Source organism: Grammomys surdaster, unplaced genomic scaffold, assembly GCF_004785775.1.
Source record: "Grammomys surdaster isolate TR1022 unplaced genomic scaffold, NIH_TR_1.0 184, whole genome shotgun sequence".
Classification (NCBI taxonomy): Eukaryota; Metazoa; Chordata; class Mammalia; order Rodentia; family Muridae; genus Grammomys; species Grammomys surdaster.
In genome coordinates, this window is record NW_021604629.1 from 2,053,432 (window position 1) to 2,069,743 (window position 16,312).

The following is a 16,312-nucleotide window of genomic DNA, read 5'->3' on the forward strand; positions in this document are numbered from 1 at the left end:
ACATGTATGATATGCATGTGCCTAAGCAAACCAAAAAGCCAAAGAATGATGAACTTTAAAAAAAAAAAAAATCACAGTAGTTAGTGGCTGGTCACCTTAGAGGTACAGGGAGGCCAGCAAGTAGAAGCAATGCAGGTTAGTGACTGGTCTAGTCACTAGTCTAGGTGGGCGGCATGTAAATGGGTCTAAATAGAGACAAGTATGAATTGATGATATTAGTGTAGTATTTTTCATTACCACCTAGCTTGATTCTGGACTTAATAGACACTTTTAAATGAGAGAAAGGTGCATTAAAATAATGTGGAAAAGAGGGGTTTTGTTTGTTTTTTAATGTTGTCTAGTTGATAACAATAGAAGAACACTAAAATGCCAAGAAGTCTGGGGTTGTAACTGTAGAATGCCTAGGATGCATAGAACTCTGAGACCATGTGAGTTCAGTCCCCAGCACCCCATAAAATTGGATGTGATAGCACACCTGTAATCCCAACCAGGGAAGAAGGGAGCCAGAGAATCAGAAACTGAAGCTTATCCTCGTCTGTGTATAAGCATGGCACCTGCCTGAACAGCAGCAGATCCTACTCAAAAACCCTACAGCTAATGGAATGCTAATGAGAAACACAGGAGGCTATTACTTAAAGATCATATTCCAGATAAGAGTGTAACATTTGCCTAAGGTAAATTATGTATTAGTCACAATTCTAGTCAAACGCAAAGATACTTTGATATGGGTAAGCTGTTTCTAAATGAAAAATAAAATGTCTTCCAAAACAATTTCTGCAGAGAGTACTATGCCTGTCTCCAACCTGTAACCACAGCAGATGTACTGACTCAAAAACAAAACAAGATGCTCCAGTGGAGGGTTCTTAATGATCTACGAGGAGGAACTTCCTAAGCACTGAGAATCCATGAGCTATTCTTTTCAGAGATTGAGATCCTACAACCCTGTAAAAATTGTGACTGGTAAAATACACAAACAGTCCATGTATAAAGCTGGGGAAATATCTGAAATTCCTACCAGAGAACTCCAGTTCTTGTCAAAGAGCTCCCATAGCCAGTTTGGTTTGGTTTGGTTTGGGGGTTTTTTGTTTGTTTGACTTTTGGCTTTTCAAGATGATATTGCTGTTTGCTCTGGCTGACTTGGAACTCCCTATACAGACTGGGTTGGCCTTAATCTCAGACACACACACATGCACCCTTGACTCAGCCTTAGGAAATGCTGGGATCAAAGGCATGCACCACCACACCGGGCCCTCACAACCTGTTTTGTGAAGGCCAGTTATCACCTAGGTATAGGTAGGTATAGGGATGCAAACAGTTCACTTGTCTACACAAAATAAATAAATAAACATTTAATTATCCCAGAGAAAGAAACATAATGAACATACATCTCCAGCAGGTGGGTAACCTGTGTTGCAGCATTTTGAATTTGTATTTATTAAAATCACAAAATCTTAACTCCAGAATTCATAGGTATGTGTGTGAACATACTTGAATACATCCTGTGAAGGACTGATTTGATTTTAACAAAATAGTGCGTATATAATTACATCCGACTATTAGCATAAAGATTTTATGACATGCTCATAAAATGCAATACTGTGTAGTTATTCTGAGGCAGTTTGCTGTGTATTGGTAGAGACAGTCTAAAAGATAAAATGAGAAAAAGATAAGGTGGGCTCTGTAATCGAATGTCATGTTGTGCATGGAAATAAATGATAATGCCTAGAGTGAATGTATATTCGGCTGCTCTCTTGTATTGGATCCATGCTCAGTAATGCATGCTCTGGCCCGCTGTTTTCTCTCCCAGGAGGGAAAGCAATTGCAATGGTGATGTCTAGGCTATGAATTTTATAATTATATATTACCTGCTTGTTCCTTGATGATTAGTATGATTCATGTTGGTCCATATGTCTCAAAATGATCTTTGTTTTTTTGTTTGTTTTTTGTTTTCTCTCTGGTTGCATCTGTCCCCAGGTCTCTCCATCCCCATGACCTTAGTATGACCAGCTGCATTGTTTTATTGGGCTTTCTCAATCCTGACCACTAGAGGGCATGCTTACACAATTCAGAAGTCTCTGGCTACCCTTTCTCAGTGCCCAAGCATCTGTCTAAGGTTGCCCGGGGAAAAAAAAAAGTGCCAAGACAGTGCAAAATGAGTGGCCAAGGCTTCAGAACAAGCTTCCTTTAACCACCTGGGAGCCATAGAATGAGGACACTAAAGAATGTTCTCCTACCCTCACCCCTAAAACACTCCCAAGTAGACATGTAAGCGACTTGAAAACTTGAATTGAAAACAAAGTAAATGTGGGACCATCTCTGCTTCAAACCAGACCACAATGTGTATTACAACCTAAAACCCCTCTATGTAGAAAATCCTGAGGGTGACATGTGCAGGGGTATCTCTAGCCTAGCCCTGACTACACCAGTGAGAAATGTCTGAGCAAGGGGAAGTGTGGAGCTAGTGCATGGCTTTGGAATCCTTATTAAGGAACCTGGCCCTTCTAGATGACACTAGAGTAAGTATGAGACTTTTGCCACATCCTGGAGATTGGAGGTCTGAGGTCTTTGTCTTGAGATCTTGGTAAAATTGCTTTATTGAGAATATAAAAGATAGATTGAGGTTAGAGTTAACTGAAACTACAAGCCATCAGTTTGTATATAAAAATTCATCTGGGTGGAGAATATACTTTGGGACCATTGACAAAGCACATGCAACAAAGCCTTGAGCAACGTTGTATGTGTGCAAGGAGATCTGTGAGGTTGCCACAAGTTCGCATCTAACGATAGGTCACTGAGCATCTTTTTGACAATAGATGCTTTCTGTGGCCACTAACATGACAACCAAAGACCCATACCACCAAATCATAACAATCAAAGACCACCTGGGACCAGTCCCAATAGTCCACCCACATCCCTTTCTCCCCAGACTTTTTTTAACCTAGTCTTGCTGTATGCAGACAAATCATTCAACCAGTCAAATCATTCTCTGTTGCCCAATTTAACATGTGGATTCTTTTTTTTTTTTTAAGAATTATTTTATATATGTGCGTACATTGTAGCTGTCTTCAGACATACCAGAAGAGGGCATCGGTTTCTGTTGCAGATGGTTGTGTGATTGCTAGGAATTGAACTCAGGACCTCTGGAAGAACAACCAATGCTCTTAACCTTAACCGCATGAGCCATCTCTCCAGCCCAACATGTGGATTCTTAGCTCAGATCATTTCCCTACTTACAAAGTTGATAGCCAAGTATACTAACCCTGAGAAGGTGTCCCTTTCCACTGACTCCTAGGTGAGTGGGGAGAGACACCTTATAAAGCTTACAGAACCAGCTACAATTGAGAGTAATGTAGTTATAGATTAGACATCACCTTTGTCGTGAAGTGAATTGGTGGTCTGTGGCTGATGAACTGGTAAACATACATCACCAAGTTCATGGTTGGATATCTGAAATTCCAGCAGGCAGTGTTAGTCCTGTGTCTTGATAGCTCAGTGTTATGCTTTCTGGCGCCCAGTGACTCAATCATGAACTCTGTTTCAAGTTAAACTACTTCTCTACTACACACGGTAAGGCCTGGCCTCCAAACCTGAGGGTTGACACAACTTTCTAGAGCCTAACTGTTCTTATCTAGTATGGATCCCTTGAGCACTATTAGGCTGTTAACTTGGAACAACTGGCACTTTAGTTAGAACTTATAAAAGATAATTAACTTGCTTAAGTCTACATTTAGAAGTCAAATAGAGGGCTGGGGATGCAGCTTAATGATAGAATATGTTCCTAATATGCACAAAACACTGGGTTCAGTTTCCAGTAATACCCTCCCCCTTAAAAAGTTAAACATTAAATAGGTTTTAGATCATCTACCAAATTTATTTCAACCTCTGGCCTTCTCAGTTACACTGTCCCCTAAAATCCTAATAGATTCTCTGGTCTGCCTCCTAGTTAAGAAAGTCTAGCCCTCCTCTTATACAACCAAGGACTTCAAGGGAGTGACACTCTTCTCCTGAAGGCATTTGCCATTGTGGTCCTGCTCCTAACTTAATTCTCAATCTCCAACTGCTTGCTAGGGTTGCTACCCTCCTCCCACTACACCTCGTCTCTGTATAGCCACTGTCCTACCTTCTGAGACGCCTACATCACTATTCACCGAAGACAGTGTCTATGACAGGGCAACAACAAGTAGAACCAACTTAAAACATAATGATGGACGTGGGGTGGTGGTGGTGGTATGTGCCTTTAATCCCAGAACTCTGGAGGCAGAAGCAGGCTGATCTCTGAGTTAGAGGCCAGCCTGGTCTACATAGTGAGTTCCAGGACAGCCAAAGCAACACAAAGAAACCGTCTTGAAAAACAAAACAAAGAAAAAAATGATAGACAATTTTATTCTTGAAGGTCCGTGGGCATCTCTATCTAGAAAAGCCTCACCGGGTACTTTTCCATCTGGGAATTGTGTCTTCTACTGTTTTAGCTCTTCTCCTTAACTCTGCATTCACTCTGCTCCAGTTCTAGCTTTATCCTTGCCACTCGATGTTTAGCTACCAGAGAACAACTTGTGACTTCCTAATGCCTTAGTAAGGCAAAGCAATCTGTTTCCTTGTGCCAACTTTTCTATACAGACTGTGCTGTAGCCAACATGCCCATCAGTTCCCCTGGGTGAAGGATTAACCCAGCTGTCTGAGGCATAAAACAACCACCATTTCTTAATCCTCACAATTCTTTGGGTTATGGCAAGGCAAGATGCCCTGAAGCAAGGCTGACTGGTCTTTCTATGATATCCGGTGTTGAGCTGGGAAGATTTGGCAGCTGGGATGATTTTAAGGACTGGGGAATGAAATCTCATGAAAGTCTTCACTCCTATGTCTAACGCCTAGCTGTAGTGGTTAAAGGCTAGGCTCAGCTGGGACTGTCAAGCGAAGCATGTGTATATTCCCTCTCCCTATCCTTGTATTTCTAGACATCTTCAAAGCATAGAGGTCTCAGTGGTTGGGCCTCCAATATGGCAGCTCAGGGCTCCAGTGACCAAACTAGGAATACCAAAGGGCCTTACATTCCTTCATTTCAAAAGTCATGTGGCCGATAGGCTCAAGGGGAGTTCACATAGAACTTCCTCTCAACAAGAGAAATAGCAAGCTCACAACCATGCTATAAAACTGCCACATTCCCTTCCTGCAGAATGCTGACCCTGATAAAAGTCCTTTCTCTGGCCTTGCTAGGCAATACTACCAGGCTAGTCTAGAACTCCCTTAGTGATGTCTAGAATATACTCTCCTCCACGGCTTTCAGCTCTGGGTCAGAACACCTGGCCTTGAGCTTGGTTCTGTTTCTTGGAGTGGCAGGTCTGGGAGCTCAGTAAACCTGCTATAGTCCCCTAGAGCTATGGAACTCAAACAGTGCCAGCTAGTTGGTTTCCTGGAGAAGTAACCCAGTGATCTTACTAAGGCTGGTTGAAGGACCAGTGACAGTCTCAGGAAGCCTCTGTGTCTGCTGTTTCTAATCCAATCTGGCTTTCAGAGGGAGATCCCTTCACAGCCCTGATACCATTCAATCATGCTATTTGGGGGAAAAAGGGACTTATGTGGGGCTTGTCTTAAAACACAAGGGCAAAGGCCTTGCACTGTATGTGGTGGAGCTCACAGAGTCCCAGATGAACTCACTTCTGCCCAAATAATGAAACAAGACCTCACATGGTGTAATTAATTCATTTTAGAACCTTAATATACTGTTTCTGAGGTCATGAGCATATCAAGAGTCTCACCATCAAGAGGTAGTTCAAAAGGGGATCTTGTATAGGACTCAATCTTCAAATGTCTGTGAGCTCTGCAGGGGACATGTCTGCTTGATATATACAGCACATGCTAAGTGCCTAGCCTTGGCAAACCTTGGTTCTGGCAACTCTGGTAGTCAGCTTGGAAATGTAGATATGACTTAATTGAACAGAGGTGACAACTTGAAAAGCAACAGGGACCTGGTAAGTTGGTAGGGGGAACCTGGCTGAGTGTGGCCTGAGGTCTATAGGAGAGTGCTGTGCTCCCTGATCCCAGTTCGAGGAGCAGCCACCTCTCTTCATCCCCAGATTCCTCACATTCTCTTAGTATTCAAGAGACAAAAAGAAGATAAATCATGTCATATCTCCTAGTTGTATGTATGTTTGTGTTCAGGCATATGTATGTGTGCATGCATGTGGAGGTCAGAGATCAGCCTTGAGTGTGCTTCCTCCTGAGCCATCCACCTTGGATTTTGAGAAAATGTCACTGACATAGAACTGGCCAAGTACGCTACTCCCCAGAGATCCACAGGCCTTTTCCTCCCTGGAGCTGGAATTACAAGCGCGGCCACTAGGCCAGCATGCATGCATGCATGGGGTGGGGTGGGGATCTTTTGGTCTCAAAGAAACATTGAAACAAATGGCTGGCTGTGGTGCTTATTAGCATACCAAAGCATATACCAGACTCACAGAGTACTATGGCTCATCTCAGCTCTTCTCACCCCACTCCCTACCCTAAATCTATCTCTTCAGCTCAGGGGGTTCCCTTTCCCCAGCTTCTCGTTCTTCCACACATCCTTATGCTCTCTCCTCTCTTGTCCCCTTTGTTCCTTTGGTCCTCCACTTGGCTCGTGGTCCTGTCTCTTGACTCTCTCTTGTCTCTTCCTCTCTCACTCGTCTCTATCCGGTTGTGGTCCAGTTCAGTCTGGACTCTGGCTGTACTCCTCTCCCTCATATCCATAATAAAAACCTCCTCAACCATACCTTGGAGAGGTCACATCCTCAAGTTCAGGATTGAACTCACTTCTCGGCACTTGCGCTGCAAGCACTTGACTGACAACATCTCCTCAGCCCTATCCAGATATTTAAGTGCTGTCAATTTATTCAATGTGAAAATGTTGTTCAGGAAAACCACGTGCAGGCCGAATGCAACAGGTGCACTGCTGGCTGCCACTCCTGAGAGCTCTGCACAGGGTTAAGTCTCCAAGCATTAGTAGAGCTCACTCAAAGCCTGCCTTCCAGCACTCTGCCTAGAGAAAGAATGTGGGCCCCCCCCCCCCCCGACCTGGATGGGAAGTTAGCTCAGACTTCCTACAATGGCTGCCCTGAAAAGTCCTTCTTAGGCCTTTATGACCTCTGCAAGAAGATTATACCTGTAAACCCCCGAAGCCAGCAGCACGAGGTGGGGGAAGGGAAGAAGTAGCCTGGAACACAGGCAGGCCCTATAACCCCTGTTGCACCTGCTCTATCTCGGTGGTCCCTCTACTTAGCCTTCCCTGGCTGCAAGTCAGATAGATCTTGGAAACAAGTTCAAAGCCAAGTGTTCTGATTCAGAGCTGAAAGCTCTCAGGAAGGCTGTACCCTAGACATCAGCACAGAGTTCTCTGTCAGGCCGGTGGAATTGCCTAGCAAGGCCCCAAAGAAAGGATCCTTGACTTTTATCAATGTGTCAGCTTTCTGCGGAAGGAGGGACCTGACATTTTGAAGCACAGTTACAAAATCAGATATCCCCCTTGTTGAGAAGGAAGATCTGTGTAAATTCCCCCTTGATTTAGCTGTCCAGATAAGACAAGACAGCTAGATATTTTCCAAAGGATTTGTGGTGTTAATGAAAAAGCACAAAGGAACATAAACAGGACGAGATGGTCTAGAGAGGAGAGTGCTTACAAGCTTTGGTTCTCTGGCTTTGAGAATTACAATGAGAGTCAACAGAACTAGATTGTGGACCTGGGAAATACAGTGAGGGAAGCTGGCAGCAGGAGTGGATTTCCATTCCCTGCAAGCAAAGAAAGTGACATTGTGATTGAAGAGTAACGTTGCAAGACAGGGACCAGGAGAACTCAGAGATCAAGGAAATCACAGAGGGGTGAGCATTCCACTTCCCTGAGGGTAGAAGACCATTCCTGCGCTGGTAGGGCGGGGACATCTCTGCAGAAGGGACCTGAAGAGGGAGAGTCCATCCGAGATTCCCCAAGCAAGCAGAAAGCACAACCTCTTAGCCATCTCTGTCGCGGCAAGGTTTAAAACCAGCGGTGCTCTACCGACGCCGGAAAAGATGGAGCGGTTGCCATGGCAACGTGGAGCACACATCGGAAATAAATAAATAAGCCGTCCAGTTGCCGCAGCCGCGCCCCCGCGGGACGGGCGCGCAGGGGAGGGGACCCCTCGGGTCCGGGTCCCCGCAGCCCGCGCGCCCTCGCCATTGGCGGAGACAGAGGGGGGGGTCACCCCCAGGGGGCGAATGGTACAGTCCTCCGCCCGCGCCCCAGCCGGGCCCGCCGCGAGTGAGCGAGCCGAGCCCCGCGCAGCCGCCGCTCCCGTGGAGCCCCAAGCCCAGTCCAGGACGGCGATGGAGGGAGTGAGCAGCCACCGCACCCTGTCCTACAGCCGCTGGAGCTACGATAGGTAGGGCGCCTGCAGAGAAGATGAGCTTCTCCCAGTACCTCGGGTTGGCCCCGCGTGGGCCCCTCTGACGCGCGTGCTCGAGGCGGATGCGGGCGTGAGCGCCCAGAGCTACCAGCATGGATTCCCGCACCCGCATCCGCAGGCATCCGGAACCCGGGGTACCCATGGCCTCAGATAACCAGAGTCAGTGCTCAGGCGCGAGCATCCTAACACCTGCGGGACAGAGCGATGGGAGGAGGGTGTGCGGGCACCGAGATCCTCGGACTGTCACCTCGCGGTGCAGGTGGGCGCTAGAACCCAGGAAAGGCCGTGCGGGCTCCGCACTGCCGCGGTGTGCCCAGCCGACCCTCAGTGGGTGACCTGGTTTGTCCCAAAACGGGCTAGTAGACTTGCACCTGGAAGTCGGTTCCTGCTCCGCTCGGCTTGCGGGATCGGAGCCCGGAGCTGGGTGTTGGGGCTCAGTAGCGGCTCTGGGCTCTGGCGGGGGTGTCAGGCTCCGCACACACCCCGCGGTGATGATAAGCGGCTGCCAGCGTGGGCGGCTTGTAGCCGCGCTCCCCACGCACTGGTCCTGGAGGAAGGAATCATCCTTCCTGGCGAAATGAGAAAAATAAGGACAGCAAAATGAGTTAGTGATGAAGCAGAGTAGATTTACTCAGAGACTATATCCGTTCTATCATTTTGTTTTCCTGTTTGCGTGTTAAATGAGCCTCACTCCTCGTTTAAAAAGGAAACCATGCAGATAATAGTGTTGTTGTTGTTGTTGTTTTCGGTGTTTTGTTTTTCTTTAGTTCTCAACCCTGTGTAAATCTCCAGAATCCTGGTGTGAATATTCAGATCCCTGGCTTTCAGCAATGAAAGCTGGAAGAAACTTCATTAACTGATCTCCCCGCCCCCTTTTCTCTTCCTTCTGCCTGCCTGCGTTGCTTCCCTCTGAGAAACCCTTGCTGCGTCTCTGACAATGCTTGTTTCTCCAAGATTCAGAGGAACCGGTGTCTCTCCTTCCCAAGGCTAATTCCCTGAGGAACTCTCCTCACTCTCCCAGGGTCTCCCCGGGCGATCCCATTTGTCTCCTCTTAGCCGGCAGACCTACAGGTTTGTCCACTTTCTCTCTTGGTGGTTGCACCTGATGCATCCCTTTCTTTGCATCCTAGGCCTCCTCTGGCTGGGACAAGGACACTTCTAATTCCCTGTCCTCAGCACAGCCCTAGCAACCTGCTGACTCCCACCTCTCAGCTCCAGTGAAATTGCTCTTCTGAACAGAAGTGTTCTGACTAGAGAAAACTAGTGCCCTGGGGGTAAGGACATAAAAGATGTAGAACCATTCCCCAAATGGCTCCACTGTCTACAGTTGGGTAGAGACAGGTAGAAGCATAAGCCAAATGCCTAATGAAAGTAAAAGAGAAGAGTTTAAAGCTATGCTAATCTTTGTAGTAACTAAAGGCGGGGTTTTGCTCCTATGCAAACAAATCAGACTCTGGAGTTAGACAACCAGGACTCAAATCATGATTCCAGCTGGCTAAGTTCAAAGAACTTCCCTGGGACACAGTAGTCACTGCCGTTGCTCTCTTATTAATTAACTGTCCTTGGGAACCCTGATTTTTAAGTAGCTGGGTAGGAGATTTTCATTCTCCTTTTTAGGCCATGAAATGAAAACATTTCTGGGGTCCTGTCTCCAAGCGTCTTTTCTTGTCACCCAGACATCCTCAATATCTTGGGAGTTTTGTAAAGAAAATAGAATCCCTGGGCTATTAGAAAATAAATAAGGATATTAGGACGCTAGACTTCGTTTGTGTAAAAGTTCCCAGGTGTGAAACCGCTAGTTGGGCTGTTCTCTGGAGCCACTGGTCTATAGCAACCGCTTCTGTTTGGCTTTCAAAACATAAATATTAAATGCAAAAAAAATCTCGCAACCTCAAGAAGCTGTTAAAATATTAAACAACATGTGTACAAAGCATGCAGATATTAAAAATTAAACTCTGGGCTGAGGATGCAGCTCAGTTGTTAGAGTATTTACCAATCATGCAGGAGGTCCTGGTTTAATCCCCAGCACTACATAAAACAAGCATGGTAGCACATACATGTAGTCCCAGCACTTGGGAGGTAGAGGCAGGATGATCAAGAGTTCACAATCATACAGAACAAGTTTTGGGCTAGTCTGTGCTACATATGACCCTCAGAAAAGGGGGAGTGAGAGTTCTGTAATTCAGCGTCTTACCCTGACCTCCATGAGTAAACTGTACTCAGTGGACAGCACTTGTGCTTTGGCTTGGGCTCAGCTTTTCCAGGCCAGGCTTGCTACTCAACTGGTACCAAGGCTGGGAAAGCCAGAACAGCTCTCTCTCCACGTGCTTTCTTGGGCTGGTTCATATTGTGACGAAAGGGTTCTCAGGTGGGACACCTACATTGTCTGTGGATCCCTTTTACTACTCCGTGGTTAGCTTCACTTCGTTGGCCGTGACAGCTCTTGACGCCTTCATCATACTCAAGACCTTCCCACTTATTTGTTTGTGATACTGCAGTAACTAGGGATTGAACCCAGGCTCCCATGTGTGCCAGGCAAGTGCTGTACCACCGAGGTATGATTACCTCCAGGCCTCCTTTTAAGCTTACTCTGAGTCAGGGTCTCACAAGGCTGCCTTGAACTCACTGTGTAGTTCACTGTGCAGGCCTCACAGTTTTCAGCTCTCCTGCCTCAGCCTCCTGAGTAGCTATGATTGCTGTCCTGTGTCATCTGACCAGACTGGGAGCCCTTTCTAAGTGGCCCTGATCCCTAGCCCCAGATGCTAAGCAAATGACCTTGTCTCTTCTGGCTCCCTAGAAAGACTCATTACACCATGCATGACTTCTGTCTCTTTCTGATTTCATGTCATTTCCAATCCCAAAAGTCACTCCATTTGGGGAAGTTTTGTTGTTGTTGTTTCCTTTTTATTTTTGCTATTATAAACAATTCTATGATAAATATCTGTGTTTGTGTGGAACTTTCCCTAATGTCTCATGTCTGATTATTTAATTATCACAGACTCCTTGCTAGCTTTAGACTCTGGCTATTGAATTGTTTTCTGTTCTCACGGATCACTTTGAATGCCTTCTTTGACAGTAAGCTGTTCACCAGTTTAGCCTTTTAGACTCTGAGTCAAAGTGACATAACTACATAGAACTTTGGTTTTCTGGGGTTAGCATGATCTGACTGAAAAGCCCAGCTCCATCAATTACTAGTTAAGTGACAGGTGGTGTGACCCCCACTTACAAAATAGGTAATAGTATCAGTCTTTTAAAGCGATCCATTCATTAAATAATTTCTTTTATCACTAATGCCAGGCAGTGTCCTAGAAAAGAGAGAACACAGCCAACAAAACAGAGCCCCAGTCTCATAGTGCTTGCTGACTAGTGGGACTGAGATAGACGTGGACAAATACCAAGCGATGTGTATAAGTGCGGAGAAGAAAAATAAATGAGAACAGAGGCTGATTGCGCAAGCAGGTGGAAAAGGGAAATGCTCCACCACACAGCGTGGGGGAGCTTCCTGGCTAGGTGATGCTTCAGTGGTCCTTGGCGAAGAGCAAGAGAATGAACCCTTTGGTGAGTGGGGAAGAGTGTCCCCTAGGTGGCAGCACTGAAGGGTCTAAGATGAGATTGTGGTAGAGTGTTGCAGAGCAAGCAGGCAGAGTGTCCTTGCTCATCTTTGTAACAATTCTTTCCTGTTCCTCCCCAAATCCTACATCTCATGTGTCATCCTCGGAGAACCACTGATTTGATGGTATGTATGTCCTAGAATTTTACATAAATGGCATCATTCAGTGTATGACATCACACATGCCTTCTTTCACACAGAGCCATTCGGCGTTCTTCCTGGTTGCCCGAGTCAGTAGACCATGTCTTTTTACTGCTGAGAGTTTTTCATTACACGGATATGCTGCAGTTTATCTAGTCATCCATTGGCTGACTTCTGGGTTGCTGTTAGTTTGGGGCTATTAAAAATATAGCTTTTGTGACTATCAAGCACAAGTCTATGTATGAGTGTGTTATTATTTTTCATGGGCAAACATTTAGCAGAGGAATGTCTGGATTATATGGTTATTGTAAATTTTGCTTTTTTTTTTTTTAGTCAAACTGTGATTTTTACTTTTTCACGCAGGGGTTATAAACACATAAAGGCAGGATGTGGGGAAGGGGATGATGCAGGAGTGTAGGTGATTAGGGGGAGTACAGATACCTTCCAGAACAGAGTATTGGCTGGGTGAAGGTTCAGGGAGAATGTCACTATGACTCTGTCTATGATTCACTTGTTTCTTAACTAAGCTGGTACTATCCACCAAGGTTACCCATCCACAAGGTCTATGGCTATTAGTTCTTATCCAGGCTGGTAAATTTCCACCAAAGCTGCCTGTTTACAATATCTTATAGCTATCTGTTTTAGTGTTTTTCCACAGAGACCAAGGCTTTGTGTTAGCAGGCTAACTTAGACCTATGGCTGATTTTAGGCCTTCAGTGTATAAGCAGGGCTGCCCCTGACATCTCCTCCCTTCTCTAAGTATAGAAGGACCATGGCGATTCTAATCTTGCAACATTGGGGATAGAGGCCTGACCTCCAGTAATTAAAGTGGATCTTATAATGGCTGTGGTCCTCCTGTCATTGTTCAGTGAGGCATGAGGGCCATACCTGTCCCGATGTCTTTTACCTGGAGAGGGGATGCTTTTGACATCAACCCCTATGCAGTCATGTTTGTCCCTCAGGGAACCCAGAAGAATATTTTTAATTTTTATTTATATTCACTTGCAATGCTTAGCCTCACAGCCTAAGCAATAATTTATATCACCAGTCAGAGGAGGTTCTGGGTGGCCCCTCTCTGCTTGGTCTAGGGGCAGAAGTCCCCTCTTTTAGGTTGGGTGGAGATGGGTTTTGGGAACACCCTGGATAGAGTAACAACCTCATCTTGAGTCTCATGGTCCTCCATAGCTAACTTATGATAATGTATCTGAATAGGTTTTGCTGCCAAAATTATCTATTTGTTGTTTCACAAAGTTAGTCAGCCTATTTAAGGCCCAGGGACCAAAAGAAATAAGCAACAGTAACCCAATTAGTGGTCCCAAAATGGAAGTAGGGTTGACAATCATGAAGGGGTTGAAAACCAATTCTTGTACCAGCTCTCCTCCCTCTCTCTCTCTCTCTCTCTCTCTCTCTCTCTCTCTCTCTCTCTCTCTCTCTCTCTCTTTCTCTCTCTGTCTTTTCTCAAGGCCTTCTCTGACCTTTTTCATGGTCTCTTTAACCATCCCTGTCTTGTCTATGTAAAGGCAACTTTCTTCTTTAAGGTCTGTACACAGTCAAGAGCTGAACACAGTCTTTTCTATTGTAAAAGAGTAAATCAAGTCTAATAATGTTCTTTGCAATTTGTAAATTTCACTTTTTAAGAAACTTTTCCAAGTTGATGAACCATTGGACACTCATGAGCAGTGGGTGGGAGTCCCACCTCCTCCATATCCTTGGGATAAGCCAGTACAAGGAAAAATTTTAACTCGAAGTATTCCAATAGGTATGTAGTGGTATGTTGTTGTGACTTTATTTTGCATTTCCCTAGTAACTAATGATATTAAGACAATTTTCATGTGTTTATCTACTATCTGTATGTCTTTGGGAGGAAGCATATTGTTTAAGGGTTTTCCAGTTTTCAAACTGAGTGTCACCACTTGTTAGAATTTGAGTCCTTTTGCTATTTTAGCTGTGTCATGTGTGTATGTATGTGTGTAAGTCACACATGTGGAGGTCGGGACAATGGGCATGAATAAGTTCTCTCCTTCCACTACGTGGGTCCCCAGGATCAAACTCAGGTTGTCTGGCACGGCAGCAGATTGCAGATTCCCTTGCCAATTGAGCCATTTTACTGGCGTGTGCGTGCATACGTGCGTGAATGTTCAGACGGGATCTCATGTTACCTCAGGATCTATGTAGCTGAGACTGGTCCTCACCTCCTGATCCTCCTGCCTCCACCTCTGATGAACATGTGCACCATGCCTGATGGATTGCTGTTCCTCATGGGCTGCATCGCTGGCAGCATCTCTCAGTGCCCTTGCCTCCTTTCTCCCCTCTGAGGTGTTCTCTAAAGCATGTGCTTTTGCTTGTGATGAGATCCAGTTTATCGATTTTTTTTCTTTTAGGGATTGTCCCTAACTGTTAAGGACTCATTGCCTAACTAAAAGTGAAAAACAGCTGGACCCATTCCCCAGCCCTAGGCTGCACTGTCCCTTCCCTGTTGGACCACAGTTCAGAGGCTTGCAGGCCTCCAGGGACCTAAGGCCAACAAAACCACAGTGAAAGATTTCCCATGATTTAAATAAATGAGGAAGATAAAAGCGTTCCTAGAAATGTCTCCTTCTCTGTGTTAAATTTAGATCTATCCTACTTTTGAGTGTGTAGTGATGGTTTCTGTTGGGTTGTTCTGTTTTCTTTCGTTTGTTTGAGACAGGCTATCTCTGTGTAACCCTGGCTGTACTCCCTATGTAGACCAGGCTGGCCTTGATTCTTGGCAGTCATCCTGCCTTCCTCTCCTGTGTGCTGGCATTATGGGTACATGCTGTCATGCTTGACCATATATATATATATATATATGTGTGTGTGTGTGTGTGTGTGTGTGTGTGTGTTAAGAAACAAAAACAAATAAATAAACAAAGCTCAGACGAGGTTGGAGCCATTACTCAGTGGATAAGACACCTGCTTCTCTTCCAGAAGACCTGAGTTTGATTCACAGCACCCACTTCAGGCAGGTAACAAAGACCCGTAACCACAGTTACAATACTGACACCTTAAGTGGGCTTCCTCAGTTACCTGTATGCATGTGGTATTGTATACAGATGCACACACGATGCATACATATAAATAAGAAACAATGTTTAAAAGTTTTAAAGCTATCCAATTGTTCCAGTACCACTCTGTAAAAAAAAAAAAAAACAATTAATTAATTTTTTTATTTTATGTGCATGAGTATTTTCCCTGCATACATGTATGTGTGCCACATATGTGCCCGGTACCACCAAGAGCAGAAAAGTGTATTAGATTCTCTGGAACTGGAATTATAGATGGTTGTTAGCTCCCATATGACAGTTGGGAATTGAACCTGGGTCCTGTGCAAAAGCAGGCTGTGCTCTAAACTACTGAACCATCCCTCCAGACCCCATACCACTTCTTAAAAAGAGACTTTTTCCAATTCTACTTTGAGCCTGTATTGAAAAATCAAGATGACCATGGTGGTATTAGCCAGCAGCTCAGAGACCTAGAAAAGAGGTCATTTCAGCCCAGGGACTCAAGGACAGCTTAGACAGCATAGTAAGATCTAGTCTCAAAGGGGAAGGAGAGGAGCAAGAGATCAGAGGGCAGTCAGTCACCAAGCTGGTGTCCTTATTGTAAGGTATGTCTAGTCTGGCCGCTGATTTGATTCTTTTGCTGCTGGCAGCACACCGTCTTGATTTCTGTAGCTTTATCAGTTTTTAAATCAGGTTGTTCAAGAAGCTTTAACTTGCTTCTTTATTGAAGCCGTTTTGAGGTTGATAGATACTTTTTCATTTCGTATTAATCTGATGCATTTTAAGGTTCAGTGCAAGCAAACAACAGTCAGACTAGCTTAGATTTGGGTTGGGATTGTTGGATTTATAGGACAAGTTGGACACAGGTGACAAACTAACACTCACAGTCTTTGTAGTCCAAGAGCATGTGTCTCTGTTTATTCAGACTAACATCTCACCTCAGGGCATGTTCTGTAGCTTTCAATGTATAGGCTGTAACTTTTGTAAGATTTATCCTTAAGTTGGTATATTTCCTCTCAGTTTTATAAATAGTCTTTTTAAGAACTCCAACTCCAGCTCTTCAGATGTCCCACAGATTGTGGCGTCGTCCTGATGACCTGAGTCCCATTTCTCAAACCCAAGTC